Source organism: Melospiza melodia, chromosome Z (genome assembly GCF_035770615.1).
Source record: "Melospiza melodia melodia isolate bMelMel2 chromosome Z, bMelMel2.pri, whole genome shotgun sequence".
NCBI classification, from domain to species: Eukaryota; Metazoa; Chordata; class Aves; order Passeriformes; family Passerellidae; genus Melospiza; species Melospiza melodia.
Window position 1 is genome coordinate 32,137,877 of NC_086226.1, and position 13,602 is coordinate 32,151,478.

General features: G+C 39.9%; 1 protein-coding gene across 1 annotated transcript in view; it reads left to right on the top strand.

Moving 5' to 3' along the window:
* The window catches only part of SNX18 (sorting nexin 18), a 98,494-nt gene extending 85,139 nt beyond the window's left edge, over window positions 1-13,355 (top strand). Inside the window, exon 3 of the mRNA XM_063180045.1 lies at window positions 9,755-13,355. The gene's annotated coding sequence lies outside the window, so the exon portion shown is untranslated. The remainder of the gene's footprint in view (window positions 1-9,754) is intronic.
* Window positions 13,356-13,602: the final 247 nt, after the last annotated feature.

The following is a 13,602-nucleotide window of genomic DNA, read 5'->3' on the forward strand; positions in this document are numbered from 1 at the left end:
GGTTTGTAAATCATATATGGATTCAATGTGCACAGGACATCTTGAAAAATGGGTGATAACATGGAAGAAACAGCACTATTTTTTAAACTGTCTGTGGGAACTACACCTCCAAATGTCTTAAAACTCGTATCCAAGTGAGAAATTTTAAAACATACTATGTCTCTGTCACATACAACACATTTTTCTATAAATGAATCTGTTTACTCAGAAGGAAACACTAAGAAAGGCCTTGTGAATTTTACAGCTAACCTAATTTCTGAGGAATACTAATGTTCAAGTGGCACCTTCTGCTTTGTCCATTTGTGTAATGCTTGTAAGGCAATATGTCACTTTGTCTTGATAAAGGTTAAGTGCAGGTAATGGACTAATTGGATTATTTGGTGTAATGAAAATAGTCCCAGAAGAGCACAGATGTAACGAAACACGAGCAAGATTGTGGACTACCAGCAACAGCTGAAATAACTTTTATTTCAGACATGCAGATCATGACCTGACTTTTAAGTGTAGTGATCCAGCATACAGTTTACAGTGGAGTCTTGGAGGAATAATCACCATTGGTGGTTATTTTCTGAAATGTCAAGGCAGATACATAACTCTCCCAGTATCATTCAGTGTGAATATTTCAGTCTTCCTGGATTAGCACCATAGCTTTACTGGTGATTAGTATGTCACAGTGAGCACTCTTTTCCTCATTCTAAGTAACTCGGACATTATATCCTACCAATGAAATGACAGAAGTAATTTAAAAGCATTTTACAATGCTCTGTCCTAGTTTACCATTTTTAATTTATGATCCGTAAACTATTACTGTGAGGTTCACAAGCAGCAACAGAAAGCCAAGCGAATTGTCAGCAGGCTTAAATTTCCTCTAAATGAGCTGTATTTTTCCATGCAGTGGGAAAGACTGGTAACATCTGCAGACGAAAGAATAAAATAAAATGAACTTGTGCCATTTCAGATAGAACTTTTTAAACACCTAGTTTTTTCCAAAAGCGGTCCCAGTTTTATAAAAGGCAACAAGGAACAGATTTATCAGTTAATTCAATACTACCACACTTCTCTGCAGAGAAGCAGAAAAGTGTGCACTGTGCTTTTGTTAAACATTGCTCAATGTACGCAACTGCACATGGAAATTGATGCCTTCCCCATGTTTTAACTGTTAATGCATAAACCAGCACAAACTCTCATGACCTAAAGTCTGCATGAGGAACTTCTGTGTTCTCTCACTTCTTTCTTTCACATTGGGAGTCACGGAGGTTTTTTTGTTCACACTACCATAAAATATAACAAAAGGAAGCAGGAAGAAAAATCAATTTAGACAGTCAGTCTAAAAGATTTTTTCTTTCACACTTTTTGAAATGTCTAATGTGTGTAGGGCCAAATTCTGAGCCTTTTTAAACATGAAGGCAGGATGAATAATAACAATAACTAACAATAGCAATAATTTTAAAAAATTTATTACTTCTATGCAGAGAAATTTCCATGTTGATCAGCTTAACTACTCATTATTAATAATTCATCCATTTCCATTAAATAACTTTATAACATTGAATCAGGTTGTCCAACTACCTCTCCTACCAATCACACTAAAATGATGTGATCGTCTGCAATACTAGTTGTGAATATTTAAAATTTAAATTTTAAAATATTTAAAAGTCTTTTAAAATTAAATCCCAATTGAGGATAGAGTAGCTAGTGTGAAATCAGAAGCTGAATGTGTATAAATCAAGTTCCTTCCACTGAGGTGAAATAATCTGAATTCCCTAGGAAGTGAAGGACTGTCTTCAGCTCTTCACTTTTAAATGTGGGTTCTCATTTGTTTGAGCAGGACTTTTAGATCATAGTAGAGATGTACTCAGTCATTCAGTTCAGTGGTGTGCAACTAAAACATAAACCTTTCCTTGTTTCTTCCTGGAGCCATGCTGTCTATTCTCTTCCAGCTGAGCAAAATTACTCTAAAAGAACCTAGTTTTTAGTACTCAGTTTGCCATGTTAAAGTGTACCTTGCTGAGAAATTGAATATAGGGTAGGCAACCTCAACAGGTTGAGATGGGTGATAATTGTAGGATCAGACCTTTCTTTCAGGAAATAAACCCCAAGAATTTTGACATTTCTTTTAAAAATATATCAGAGCTAAGCCGGTAGATTAGTTAACAGTTCCTGTTTGCTGGAGAAGAAATCTTTTCAAACTTACTCAGCACTTTGTGTCAGATGCTGAATGTCTGCGGTCATAATCTTAAATTCCTGGTTTTTTTCAGTCAGCCGTTTTTTCTTCTTTGTTTCACAGGACTCAGTTTCCCCCGGATGTCATACTTTTCAAGAACAGGGTGTAAGCCGCTTCTTGTCTTCCTCAATGCTGAGGTCATGAAAATCACTCTGATCACTCATTTCTCTCCCACTCCCCTCACATGCAACATCCTCTAGAGAAGATCGGCCTACTAACAGCTTGTTTCATAAATATAACCAGTACAAAAGCCATTCCCTTCGTGTTCTGCAGAATAATTCAGTGCCAAGAGAATCAGGAAGCCAAACCATACATATGAACACATATACTTTTTAAAGATTGGCTAACACAACTCATTAATGGAAGCTATATATGACAGTGAAGTCACTGGGATTCTATATTCTCTTACCATCCACTATCAGTTTAAGCATTTTGTCACTGCATTTTGCGGTGTCAACAGTCTTTACACTTTTTGATGATGAATTGTGCCCCAGATTGATTTTATATGTGGAAATCTTTCTGGGGACTTTGCAGTCCCACAGAAGGTGGGGCTATTTTTCCACACGACAGTGCCAGAGCAGTGGAATATACAGCTGCGAGGCACAGGGGGCTGCTGTACCTGTGCTCTCATCTCCTCCAGTGGAGCCTTCTAGTGCTCAGGGGAAGACTCTCTCTTTGAAAGAGGCTTAATATTTTGGGGACTATGCACTTCTTTCAACATAAGGTCCAGGAACTGAAACATTGCCCAAAAAAGTGATGTAACATGGTGCTGCCACAAGCTGCACTACTGTGTACGGGGGGTTAGCACTGCACTGAAGCTCAGGAATACAGTTATGTTAAGTAGCTCAGTGCTAAGGAATTGAACAGTACTGTGGGATTTGCCTAAGCAGTGACACTCAATGGTGTTAGATCACTAGGATCACCCTCGGCGTGGTTTAGGTCTCACAAAACAAGCAGCCTCCCAAAACCTCCTAGATATGGCAACTTCCAGTTGCGGCCATCATGTTTAGAAATGTAAGTGGGGTTAACAAGCCGTGAGCTCAAAATTCTAAGAGGACTGGCCTCTGTGCCATTTAAAATCTGTTTTCATTGATATACAAGCATAAATGTAATCAACAAAGGGAACTCTTATTTCAATGATTCACTAATTGAGATCTTTGGATTTTATTATTACAGTAGCTGGTATCTACAAGATTTTAGGTATGGCCCCTAAATCTGCCCCAGAGCATGCATAGCACAGTAGGGTAAAACCCATAGTAGCAGTGCCTCGCTGTCTGCAAGACTCTTGACTTGACCTTGGGTTAAATCAAACTTTTCCATCTTCTTTCTGAGGCTGACACAGATGATGTGAGACCTTGTTCCATGAGTACCTTTCAGTGGAAGTGATAACTGCACCAGCAGGACTGGGTAGCCCCAGTACACATCCTTCTGGACAGCTAACACAGGAAAATGGAACTTGTCTTTGGAAAAAAAAAAGCACTGACAAGTACTTGTGCTTTTGGAATGAAATTTAAAAGTAATTTTTTCTGGATGAGAAAAGAGAACAAATACCAGCAATAGGAGCTCAGTCCAAAGAAGCCAATAGAAGTTTTATTGTTGGCATTTTTATGAACAAACCACATATGAAATTACCACTCATAAAAATTGGCTGCTTTTTTTCTTAGTTTTGGTCTTCAGATACAGTTGCAGCTACAGTTCTGCAAACTGTCGTGTTATCAACTTGTAATGTCAGAATAAAGCAAAAGAGCACAAGTTTCAGAAAAAGTGAATATCATGCAGATGGTTATATTTAATCAGTGTATCATCCCTCTAAGTCAGCAAGACTCCTATAGAAATAAATAACTTCAAAATAATAATAGATAAGAACTACATTATTCTTTGTGCAGTTTGAAGCTGCCTTGTTATTTAAGCACTGGGACAATTACTTTTCCCACTATATTTTACCCCTGTATTTCCCTTTCATTTTTTGTTTCTTCATCAGACCAGTGAAAAATAAAATTGGAAAGCATAGGTGCCCATGGAACAAAGGGAAAACCAAGCACTGCAGGAGTGGAGGACAGAAGGGATCTGCAATAGTGGATTTAGTGTAGTTTGTAGTGTCATCTTTCCAGACAGCCCAGCAAGAGGCCAATTGCTCAACTCGTCATGTTTCAGTGAAAGAGAAACCCATGACTATTGCAACCAGGAAATTTTGACATAATGGAGTTACTAAGAAAACCTGAATCTTAGCAATTCTCCATCTTAGACACATTGCAAGCAAGGTCACACAAGTTTTATGCCCATTAGTACCACCACTTTTTTTTTTTGTTTTGTTTTGCCTTGAAAGGCCTTATGATAGTCAAACAAAATGGTTTTGTTGTCAGTACACAAAATAAAATAGTGCTTTCTACAAACACATGAAAAAAAAATGTTGAGCCTGTAGCATGGTTGTATCCTGTGAATAGATTCATTGCAAGGAAGGGGAACTGCCAAGAACTGCCACTAGGACAGATTCAGACATGTGTGGGTATCTGCCTCCAGTTGCTACAATTATTGCACTTTTAATGCCCTCGAGGAGACATTAATCATGTATTCAGGAATTCTCTCAGTCTTGAAAATTCTGGACAATGAGCAGCCTATCAGACTACAGCATTACCCCATCACACATTGATGTGTGTGGAATTAGCCTTAGCTGGATTTACAGAAGATCAAGACAGTTAAATTCAGCTAAAGGGACCAATTCAACAATTGTAGGCAAGGGCTCTGTGGCATAGAGCAAGCAGGAGAAAGGCAGAGTTAGCTGTGTGATCTGAGCAGGATGAGCAAGGCACAGAGAGGGATCGACCGCCATGAGCAGGTGTGGGACCTCATGCCCTTGTTACAGGTGGGTTATTCCCACTGCAGTGGGAAAGGAGGGGGTGGATGCCACAGCAGGCACTGGCTGTCTGCCTGCTGCCCACTGGGGTGATTGGCATGAGGGGAAGTGAGAACACGAGTTGCAAAACATTACTAGAGCCTGTGCCTCTGCCTTGGCACCCCAGACTGCTGCTAAGTCCTTGCAGGGACCTTTCCTTTCACGCCACTTTCAGATCTCCCACTCCTATGTTCTCCTATTAGCAGCAATTCACTTTCCATGCTCTCCTCCTTTTCTGAGACTGTAATATGACTGAATTGCATATATTTAGTCATAATAAGCATCAAAAAATTGTTTTAAAAACATTAATATGTAAACATTTGTGTCAAGTCATGATGATCATGACTTGATCATCATTCAAAGTCAATAAAATTTTTTGGGAACAAACAAAGGTGTTTATTTAGCCATTGTTTTCTGATGCTCTTAATATTTAGGCACTGAAGATGTATGCAAATAGTCTCCATATGAATGAACTTCAGCTAAAAACACTGACTAAATCAGTGTGAATTACAATGCAAAGCCAGATTTCTAAAATCTTGACAGGCATATTTAGCTACCTCTTATTATCTACTTCCTCCTATTCAGAGCAAGTGATCACAGATAAACCACAGATCTGCACATTTTGTACATGGCATAAAAATTGTGGAAATAATTGAACTGAAATATGAGGAGCACATAGATAAAATTTTAATTGCTTGTCTTAATGTTCCTGCCTGCTGCTAAGCTTGAAATCTTGAATTCTCTTCAATCTTTGAATGCTCTTCTAATCAATACAGGAATACAAATATGCCTTTTGTTTAGGAAATCATGAGTATATCAACTTCAACTGAAGTAAGCAGAAATGAAAGAAAAGTTTATATTTTCCTGTAAAATTGAGCAAAATTTACCAGTGGTAAATTCTGGGCAATAAAAGGGTTTTGTTTCATGATAGAGAGATCTCAGGCAAAACCAACCACAAGTATGTGTCATTCTCTATTTATTGTGAAGTTAAGAGGGGAACACTAGTCTGCCTTTAACATTTGAAAGCTAAAAGTCACACTCAAAATATATTCAAGTTATTAGTAAAATTAAGGTCCTTACACCTACTATAATTCCCTAAATACATACCCTGTTTTGAATATGTACCTCAAATATATAGTTCTTGCCATTACTAATGTAACCCAAACAACCCATTAGGAGTCTTTCTAATGGATTGGCAAAGTTTCTTTTGGGATGGTATTACCATCTAATGGATTTAAAAAGCATAAAACTACTGAATAATTGAATCTAATTTAAACTCCGCTCTGAGGCAGAAAGCCCACAACAAATCTGTTCTTGCTCAAAATAATCTTTTGTTGTTGAGATTTAAATGTTTAATGAATTTTCTGAAACCTGATTTTATTTATTTTGCTGATATACCATGCTTATAAGGTACTGCATATTTTTATAATGGGAAAGGCTCATGTCATTTGTGGGATCTCAGCACCTCAGGATGGAGGTGCAGAGTGGCCGAGAACACCCTTGGGGAGCTCGGGAGTCCTGGAATGTTGCCAGAAGTGTCTGGTGGCTGGACTTTGACCCTACACAGGAGATGACACCTGTATGAGGATGGGAGGATTTCACTGGGGTGAATGATGAAGGGATAAGTTAATTAAGGTGTAGAACACAGGGTTTAGGATTTCTGTACAGGGGGGTCTAAAGAAGTAAGATGGAGGAATTGGGGCGTGTCCTGTCCTTCTTCTTCTTCTTCTTGGCCTCCATCTTCTGTGGTGATGGTGGCACTTTGGGATTGGTTATTACTAGAAGTGCGCCGGTTAATAAGGGTAGAAGGTATTGGGGAAAAATTATAAATATTGTACACGTAACTTCGGGTATAAAGATAAGTGACCGCCCCGGGGGCTCTCAGTGTGCTCATGGCTGGCTTGCTGTGCAGACCTCTGTTGGGCTGAAAGAAAATCTTTTAGATAAACAATTAATAAACACCGAGACCGAGAAAAGATCTGAAGTCTCTTCTCGTCCTTTGAAGCGCCGGACTGTCCAAGGCCACCCTGGGCCCTTCCAGGCCACCTAAACAGCCGAGAAACCAACAGTCATTTACTTCTTGAGTTGCAATTAATGGTATTAAACCTGTTATTTTTTTGTATTGTAATAACTTTCATTGTTTTCATCCTAGCAATTTAACTATTATAATTCAAAACAATAGTGTCAAAAGACAAGAAAATGAGCTTTCTAAAAATAAATCATCTTGGTTTTATTTGTATTTTCCATCCTTTAATTTAACACAAACATTTATTTCCTGATTAAGATCAGGACAGGCATACAGCACCCACCATGTGGGGCTCTGAGCAACTGGGTCCAGTGAAAGGTGTCCCAGTCCATGGCAGAGGCAGTGGAATTAGGAAACTTTAAGGCCCCTTCCAGCCTAAGCCATTCTATGATTAGAAATACAGCAATACAAAAACTTGGCATCAGGGTGTTTCACAACATTTTTGTCCAAGAAAAAACAAAGCCAAAAATCCACAAGCTCAACCAAAAACCTTACACAGTTTAACAGTCTAAAAAAGTTCATTATGGAAAGGTTACTTTCCTATATCCCCAGAGATTCTGGCCTCTTTATCAATTACTTTGGTAATTTCCACTGATAAAAATACGTGTTCTGACTACTTTCCTTACTTGATTGAGGACATTAAACAATAGCTAGGTGTTATACAATAAAAATACCTTTTAGGAATTTAAAAACAGAGTGAAAACCACATTTTCTTCATTTTTCCAATATGAGCAGTATACATAGTGGCAAAATGCAGGACAAAACATGTAGAATATTTTTCTTCAGTACCAGAGACACTTCCTGCCTTGCTCATCGAGGTAGATAGGTTCATTTTCATGCTAATGTCATTTCCTTTTGAAAAGGAAGGAATAGTGACTTTTCTGTTTAAACATGGGGAATGACCCAAAGGTCATCTCTGCATTGGTCAGTAGGAGAGCTGCTGTGCTCAGGGAGCACAGGACGGTGAATACTGTCTTTGCTGGGCTTTGCACAGGCACCCAGCTGCAGCCAGATGGTTCCTTGACTCTTCCAAAAAAGAGTATCAGTTAACAAAAGCCTAAGGAAGTACAGGGCAACCCTTCCAGATTTGCTCTTTCCTTCCAAGCCTTGAACTTCCCTCCCAAACCAAAACTTGACTAGTCTTTGAGAAAAACATCTGCTAGGACAGAGACTGAATGCACTGGGGCCAACATTAAAATTTAAGGTGGCTTTGATTAGACTCCAAAATGCCTGGCAGAATACTTACACCATAGATTGATTACAAAAGGTAAAGAGCATTACCAAGAGGTAAAGAACTGTTATTTTAGGAGAACATTTGCCACCAGCCTGTTTGTGAGAGCAAAGTGTGTAATAGTAAAGACTCGAATGATCATCCCACAATTGCAGAAGTCCATGTGTTCAGGCAGTCAGTACCTACCCTCACTGGACCCACAAACTGGAGACTGTTGGAATGGGAGAAAGTAGAGACAAGGAAAGGGAGAATTCATGTGCTGTGCCCATGAGGGTGTACTCAGGAATCAGGATAGGCCAGGCATTCATCTCCCCCTTCTTCAAGGAGATGAGGTGAGTAGATCTCTGCTTGGCTGCTGGCATTCATTTTTACTTCATTCTTTCAGCACAGCACTTCATCTTGACAACACTTTACTCTGTCCTTGAGTTCATAATTTCTCAAACTTTAAGTCTGGTCAAGCCTGTGAATGTCTTCAGGTCTTCATATTTAAGAAAGGCTTAATTTGAAGGCTCAATTTGAAGACTTCCAAATAAACAGTAAAATTATGTTCCCATGTATGTTTTTACAATGCTTAAGCTGTGCACCAGAAATGTTTTCTATTCACTCTGCCTTTTTTTGTTACTTTGGTTACTTGTTAACCTACTACAGGCCATCATCAAGACAGATCTTGTTCATTTTCTCATAAAGCAAAATATTTGTGACTTATTAATATTCTCACAAGAGGGAGAAATTTGATTTCCTCAAATATCTCTCCTCACTATAACACTGGTCTAGGTTCCTACCTTTACAAACATGGAGATCAGCATCAAAAAATCTATTTCATTTTGTTCCTATCAGTGCTGCATGGATATAATACTTCTTCCTTAAGCTACTAGAGCCTAAGATTATCCTCTTTGACATAAAACTGGGCTGCAGACCAGGTTACACTGATCAGGTTTTCTACTGTCATCTGCATTTTTGTGGAGGTCCTGTTCAGTGTCACTGATTTCCAGGAAGAGGAAAAAACTTCATTTTGGCCTTTTTTTTCCCTCAGATATGGTTATGTGTGAATGCAGTTGGAGGTTTTTCCAAAGCCCGCTCTCCTTTTGCAAATGAAGGACAGAAAAGAAACAACGGAGTCAGAAGTGGAGTAAAAAAATAACCCAATAACTAAGAGTTCCACAGGAAGAAGAAGGGGAGGGAAAATTTTAGCAGTGTGTTAATAACATCTATCTTTGACAGTCACAGAACATGTCTTAAAACACAATTCCTCGCTCTTCAATTATCTACAAATACCCATGTTACTAGGTACTGTCAGTGTAGCTGTTTTACATTTCAGTCTTTCAATATAAGAAACATCGTAAAATTACTGAAATCTGAATTGTATTTCTTCCTTTCTAGTTTGTTTTTCCACAGGAACCACCCCTGTACAACCATGCCATCTGCCTGTCTGCCTCCCATCTCCAAATTCAGTGTAACATCAACCTTGAGCCAAGTTTGAGAGAGGTGCAGCATTCTCAAAGATGACAAGTTATTACAAATTCATTGGAAAATTAGCAGCGTAAAAGCGCAAAGAAGCCAAATTTAGTATCTCATGGTGAGTCAAAGTCAGATCCAGCTCAATGTCTATTTGAAGTGGCAGCAGCCATCTGGCCAGCATGTAGGCACATTTTGGCTGGCTTGTCAAGACACAGAATCACAGCATCACAAAATAACAGAATTATTTATTCTGGAAAAATCTCCAAGCACACCTTTGACTGATCACACCTTGGCAACTAGACAGTGGTACTAAGTGCCACATCCAGTCATTTGTTGAAGACATCCAAGGACAGTGATTCCACCATGTTCCTGGACAGCCCAATCCAACATTTAACAAACATTTCCATGATGAAATTTTTCCTGAAGTTCAACCTGAAACTCCCCTGGCACAGACTGTGGCCATGTCCTCTCATCCTAATACTTGTTACTTGGGCAGATTGAGGCCAATTCCCACCTGGCCACAGCCTCCTTTCAGGCAGCTGTAGAGAGTGATGAGGTCCCCCCTGAGCCTCCTTTTCTCCAGGACAAACACCCCCAGCTCCCTCAGCTGCTCCTCACAGCACTTGTGCCCCAGAGCCTGCCCCAGCTCCATTGCCCTTCTCTGGGCTCTCTCCAGCCCCTCAGGGCCTTTCCTGCAGTGAGGGCCCAGCCCTGGACACAGCCCTGGAGGTGTGGCCTCAGCAGGGCCCAGCACAGGGGGACAATCCCTGGTACTTGGCCTTGTTGAACCTCACTCCACTGTCCTCAGCCCAGATCCAGCCTGCCCAGATTCCCCTGCAGAGCCTACACATGTAGCTCTGGATCAGCAACAGGAAACACTGAATTTTTGTGTAAGACCGGAGGGAAGGAGCTGAAGGTGAAGCTGAGCAAGGGCAGAACCAGGGCCTATAAAACACACAACCACAGGAAGGTATTCTTGTTGCTGCTCCTCATCTCCCACCATTTAATATTCAAGAAATTACCACCTTGTTAATGAGAACAAGGAAAGGAGAAGCATTGATAAATTCTGGACTCAGTACCAGATGATCACTGGCTTTAGTTAGCCATTTCACTATAATAAGGAAAGCACAGACAAGATACTGGAAAATTCCATTAAATCCAGAAAACTCAATGAAGAGATGACAGCATTATACAAACACACCTGTTATGCCAGCTTTTCCTAATGTGTAGTCATCACCTCACACCATCCTTACTATATGCAAAAGATCTCTGTGCCAAATGAAATATTTGAGCTGATTAAATTTTATATCAGCTTCCAATAAAAATCATTTTTGTTTACACTTGATTGGGCCCTTAATTTGTGCTAATATTGCCCCTACCCTATTTGTAGCTTAGACACGTGTAGCTCTTTGTATTGCTTTCAGATAAGTACAGAACCAGGTTTTGAAACCTGAGAAACCTGGCAAGATGTCACAAGGGATTCTGCACCCTTATGATATTATTCCCACTCTCAAAAAGTAGCATTTAATAGAAGTTCATTCAGCAGCAAGTTTGGGCAGTGTTCTGTGAAGACTCCTGCATTTTTAAAAGCAAGTCAAAATAACCTCTTGCAAAGTGGTTCCAAAACAGCATGAGTTGATTTGAGTTGTACTCATGAGCGTGATTTTGTGTTGTACTCATCTGTGAAAGAGACTCTACCATGGTGAAATCACATCTGCTGTCAGCTGGGCCCATTTATTGGATGTTAGAGAAAACAGAAGAAGATAGAGCAGCAATTGGAAAACAATCTGTCAAGACAAAGAAGACATCATTGAATATAACCCATCAAAACTTGAAAACCAAGTAAGCATTGTTGCAAAAGCAATGGGAAAATGTGTCTGTTGGGTAACTGCTGTGTGGCAGTAAAATGTCTGAAAATTTGTTTTGCCTGGGGCTGCAGGAAAGTGCGATGACATGATTTCTGTGGGACCATTTATGTGAGAACTGAAAATAACAAAAAAAGTCATAAAACAATTGGAAAAGAAAAATCCTTGGTATTAACATCATTACAGGTGGTTGTCTGGAGAAGAAAATGTATGCAATGATGTTTTTGCAGAATACCTGAATACTTGGACAAAAACATGCTGGGAGTGAGTGGCTTTACATCAAAAAAAAAAAAAATTACGAATAAAACCATCAAGGTAATGTTAGACATGGAGCATTAGATATCGGAAAAAACTTTTCATAGTAGCTACTGATACAGATCTGGAGCTCCCTGTGTCAAACCAAAGGAACAAGTCTGTGTCATGAAAGAGGAGTTGGTTTCCAGCTGTGGGCTGCAGGACAGGGCCAGTCTCCATTCACCATGGACTCCAGCACTCACGAGTCAGGGACTCAGGTAACAACTAAACCAGCTCAGCCGTCCTCCCCAGAAGGCCCTGGAGAATCATCTGCAAGAAAACATGTTTTCCCTTGCTTTTTGCACATAGTAATGGAAACAGAACACTCACCTGGCTTAGAGAAATCTTGGTTGTCTGGAGAGCACCTACATGATTCAGTGTCCTCTTGCTCCTTCAGTATTTTTGCAAAGAGTCTGTATGGCTCCCAGGTTTGGACTCTCTTCTGGGAGTGAAGGGGACATTTTCTCAGTCAGAGACAGAAGGTTTAAATCTGGATTTCCCCATTATCACATGAATGCCCCAATCATGATCCTTATCTAACCTCACCAAGACTTTCCCAGAGTATATGGGATTTGCAAACATAGTGGCAAGATGTAGGCTAGAGCTGGATCACTTCAGACCCTGAACTGCCAGGCTCTCTCCTCCATCAGTCAGCAGAGTGTAAATCCCAGGCAAGCCCAAAGAAAAGCCATTCTGATTTCAGCAACTTCCAGTGAAACCAGGCACTGTCAGGCTCCAGCTGGGATGTTGAAAGTTTAGTGAATGCTGGTGTATGTCATCAATATGCAGGTACGGTGATTCCAGGTCCTTGTTGCTCTTTATCCTCAGAGTGAAAGAGCTCACTTGATATTCTTCCTTTTTATCAGTGGCTATGGCCAACCCAGGAGATTTCACAGGCTGAGCAACACCCTGGTGCTAACAGTGCTTGCTCCCATTAAACCTCTGTGTGAAATCCCCGAGCCAGGTTTGAAGGAGAAAATTGACACAGAGGAGTCACTTCCAATCAGACAGCCTACTAGTAGATTTGCTGTGTAACTATCCAAATTTCCAGCATCCATTTTATTTTCAAAGAACGTAGGCGTCCTGTTTGCCTGCCCTAAAAGCAAGAAAGGCCATGCCATTTCCTGTGTCTGTGGAATCTTCAAAGGCACTTTGCAGAGACTTTGAGTCAGTCATCTCCCCCTTTCCATATCACATGCTTGTGTAGAAGCCATTAGTCACTTGTGTCATCTATTCTAGCATGGGACAAAAAGCTGAGCTCAGTCAAATGCTTTGTAAATATAAGTATCTCCTAACAGGAAAACAGCAATGTCCATTCCTCTATGGAAACTGTAAACAAGAAAATAAAACACCTTTTTGAGATACTTGCTGGATACTTGCTTTTGTATTTCTTAAGCATATGCTGTCAGTATAACCAGCTGGATGATTTACCCACACAGCATCCAAACACATTTCCAGTTACAGCTGCTCTGCACTTGCTAAAGAAAAGCAGTCAGTCTCAGTGGACTCTGCATTGGCTGTACAAACAAATGGCATCATCATTTTTGCTTTATTTTATTTTATCAACAGCTAAGAAATAAACAGATCCATGTCTTGCATACCAGAAAAGAG